A 4,127-nucleotide genomic window follows, 5' to 3' on the forward strand; every position below is an offset into this window, starting at 1 on the left:
TTCTTTGTGGCAGCAGATTTCTAAGTACAGTAATGTTTCAGAATGCGTTAGAGCCATTGGGCCAAGCTGGCCGGAGTGAGGAAATGTAACTTCTTTGTGGCAGCAGATTTTGAAGTACAGTGGTGTTTCAAAATGGGATATAGCCCTTGGGCCAAGCTGACAGGAGTCAGCAAATGTAACTTCTTTGTGGCAGCAGATTTCTAAGTACAGTAATGTTTCAGAATGGGTTAGTGCCCTTGGGCCAAGCTGGCCAGAGTCAGGAAATGTAACTTCTTTGTGGCAGCAGATTTCTAAGTACAGTTGTGTTTCAGAATGGGTTAGAGCCGTTGGGCCAAGCTGGCCAGAGTCAGGAAATGTAACTTCATTGTGGCAGCAGATTTCTAAGTACAGTGGTATTTCAATATGGGTTAGTGCTCTTTGGCCAAGCAGGCCAGAGTGAGGAAATGGAAGTTCTTTGTGGAAGAAGATTTCTAAGTGCAGTCGTGTTTCAGAATGGGTTAGAGCCCTTGGGCCAAGCTGCCAGGAGTCAGCAAATGTAACATCTTTGTGGAAGCAGATTTCTAAGTAGAGTGGTATTTCAGAATGGGTTAGAGCCCTTGGGCCAAGCTGGCCGGAGTGAGGAAATGTAACTTCTTTGTTGAAGCAGATTTCAAAGTACAGTGGTGTTTCAGAATGGGTTATAGCCCTTGGGCCAAGCTGGCCAGAGTCAGGAAATATAAATTCCTTGTGGCAGAAGATTTCTAAATACATTGGTGTTTCAGAATGGGTTAGAGCCCTTGGGCCAAGCTGGCCGGAGTCTGGAAATATAAATTCTTTGTGGCAGAAGATTTCTAAATACAGTGGTGTTCCAGAATGGGTTAGAGCCCTTGGGCCAAGTTGGCCGGAGTGAGGAAATATAAATTCTTTGTGGCAGAACATTTCTAAGTACAGTGGTGTTTCAGAAAGGGATATAGCCCTTTGGTCAAGAAGGCCGGAGTCAGGAAATGTAACTTCTTTGTGGCAGCAGATTTGTAAGTACAGTGGTGTTTCAATATGGGTTAGAGCGCTATGGCAAAGCAATTCAGAGTCAGGAAATGTAAGTTCTTTGTGGCAGCAGATTTCTAAGTACAGTGATGTTTCAGAATGGGTTAGAGTCATTGGGCCAAGCTGCCAGGAGTCAGCAAATGTAACTACTTTGTGGAAGCAGATTTCTAAGTACAGTTGTGTATCAGAATGGGTAGAGCCGTTGGGCAAAGCTGGCCAGATTCAGGAAATGTAACTTCTTTGTGGCAGCAGATTTCGAAGTACAGTGGTGTTCCAGAATGGGTTAGAGCCCTTGGGCCAAGTTGGCCGGAGTGAGGAAATATAAATTCTTTGTGGCAGAACATTTCTAAGTACAGTGGTGTTTCAGAAAGGGATATAGCCCTTTGGTCAAGAAGGCCGGAGTCAGGAAATGTAACTTCTTTGTGGCAGCAGATTTGTAAGTACAGTGTTGTTTCAATATGGGTTAGAGCGCTATGGCAAAGCAATTCAGAGTCAGGAAATGTAAGTTCTTTGTGGCAGCAGATTTCTAAGTACAGTGATGTTTCAGAATGGGTTAGAGTCATTGGGCCAAGCTGCCAGGAGTCAGCAAATGTAACTACTTTGTGGAAGCAGATTTCTAAGTACAGTTGTGTATCAGAATGGGTAGAGCCGTTGGGCAAAGCTGGCCAGATTCAGGAAATGTAACTTCTTTGTGGCAGCAGATTTCGAAGTACAGTGGTGTTTCAATATGGGTTAGTGCTCTTTGGCCAAGCAGGCCGGAGTGAGGAAATTGAACTTCTTTGTGGCAGCAGATTTCTAAGTACAGTGGTGTTTCAGAATGGGTTAGAGCACTTGGGCCAAGCTGGCAGGAGTCAGCAAATGTTACTTCTTTGTGGAAGCAGATTTCTAAGTAGAGTGGTGTTAAAGAATGGGTTAGAGCCCTTTGGACAAGCTGGCCGGAGTGAGGAAATGTAACTTCTTCGTGGCAGCAGATTTCAAAGGACAGTGGTGTTTCAGAATGGGTTAGAGCCCTTGGGCCAAGCTGGCCGGAGTCAGGAAATGTAAATTCTTTGTGGCAGAAGATTTCTAAATACAGTGGTGTTTCAGAATGGGTTAGAGCCCTTGGGCCAAGCTGCCAGGAGTCAGCAAATGTAACTTCTTTGTGGCAGCAGATTTCTAAGTACAGTGGTGTTTCTATATGGGTTAGAGAACTTTGGCCAAGCAGGCCGGAGTGAGAAAATGTAAGTTCTTTGTGGCAGCAGATTTGTAAGTACGGTGGTGTTTCAGAATGGATTAGAGCCCTTGGGCCAAGCTGGCCGGAGTCAGGATATGGCCGGAGTGGCAGCAGATTTGTAAGTACAGTGGTGTTTCAGAATGGGTTGGAGCACTTGGACCAGGCTGGCCGGAGTCAGGAAATATAACTTCTTTGTGGCAGAAGATTTGTAAGTACAGTGGTGTTTCAGAATGGGATAGAGCCCTTGGGCCAAGCTGGCCGGAGTCAGGAAATGTAAATTTTTTGTGGCAGAAGATTTCTAAATAGAGTGGTGTTTCAGAATGGGTTATAGCACTTGGGCCAAGCTGGCAGGAGTCAGGAAATGTAACTTCTTTGTGGTAGTCGATTTCTAAGTACAGTGGTGTTTCAATATGGGTTAGAGCTCTTTGGCCAAGCAGGCCGGAGTGAGAACATGTAAGATCTTTGTGGCAGCAGATTTCTAAGTACAGTGGTGTTTCAGAATGGGTTAGAGCCCTTGGGCCAAGCTGGCCAGAGTCAGGAAATGTAACTACTTTGTGGAAGCAGATTTCTCAGTACAGTGGTGTTTCAGAATGGGTTAGAGACCTTGGGCCAAGCTGGCCGGAGTGAGGAAATGTAACTTCTTTGTGGAAGCAGATTTCTAAGTACAATGGTGTTTCAGAACGGGTTAGAGCCCTTGGACCAAGCTGGCCGGAGTCAGCAAATGTAACTTCTTTGTGGAAGCAGATTTCTAAGTACAGTGGTGTTTAAGAATGGGTTAGAGCTCTTGGGCCAAGTTGGCCGGAGTCAGGAAATGTAACTTCTTTGTGGCAGCAGATTTCTAAGTACAGTTGTGTTTTAGAATGGGTTAGAGCCATTGGGCCAAGCTGGCCAGAGTCAGGAAATGTAACTTCATTGTGGCAGCAGATTTCTAAGTGCAGTCGTGTTTCATTATGGGTTAGAGCCCTTGGGCCAAGCTGGCTGGAATCAGGAAATGTAAATTCTTTGTGGCAGAAGATTTCTAAATACAGTGGTGTTTCAGAATGGGTTAGAGCCCTTGGGCCAAGCTGGCAGGAGTCAGGAAATGTAACTTCTTTGTGGCAGCAGATTTCTAAGTAGAGTGTTGTTTCAATATGGGTTAGAGCACTTTGGCCATGCTGGCCGGAGTCAAGAAATGTAACTTCTTTGTGGCAGCAGATTTGTAAGTACAGTGGTGTTTCAGAATGGGTTAGAGCCCTTGGGCCAAGCTGACCAGAGTGAGGAAATGTAACTTCTTTGTGGCAGCACATTTCTAAATACAGTGGTGTTTCAGAAAGTGATATAGCCCTTTGGCCAAGCAGGCAGGAGTCAGGAAATGTAACTTCTTTGTAGCAGCAGATTTGTATGTACAGTGTTGTTTCAGAATGGGTTAGAGCCCTTGGAACAAGCTGGCCAGAGTCAGCAAATGTAACTTCTTTGTGGAAGCTGATTTCTAAGTACAGTGGTGTTTAAGAATGGGTTAGAGCCCTTGGGCCAAGCTGGACGGAGTCAATAAATGTAACTTCTTTGTGGCAGCAGATTTCTGAGTACAGTAATGTTTCAGAATGCATTAGAGCCATTGGGCCAAGCTAGCCGGAGTGAGGAAATGTAACTTCTTTGTGGCAGCAGATTTCGAAGTACAGTGGTGTTTCAAAATGGGATATAGCCCTTTAGTCAAGCTGGCCGGAGTCAGCAAATGTAACTTCTTTGTGGCAGCAGATTTCTAAGTACAGTGGTGTTTTATAATGGGAAATAGCCCTTTGGCCAAGCTGGCGGTAGTGAGGAAATGTAACTTCTTTGTGGAAGCAGATTTCTAAGTACCATGGTGTTTCAGAACGGGTTAGAGCTCTTGGGCCAAGTTGGCCAGAGTCAGGAA

Source organism: Anolis sagrei, chromosome Y, assembly GCF_037176765.1.
Source record: "Anolis sagrei isolate rAnoSag1 chromosome Y, rAnoSag1.mat, whole genome shotgun sequence".
Taxonomy (NCBI): Eukaryota; Metazoa; Chordata; class Lepidosauria; order Squamata; family Dactyloidae; genus Anolis; species Anolis sagrei.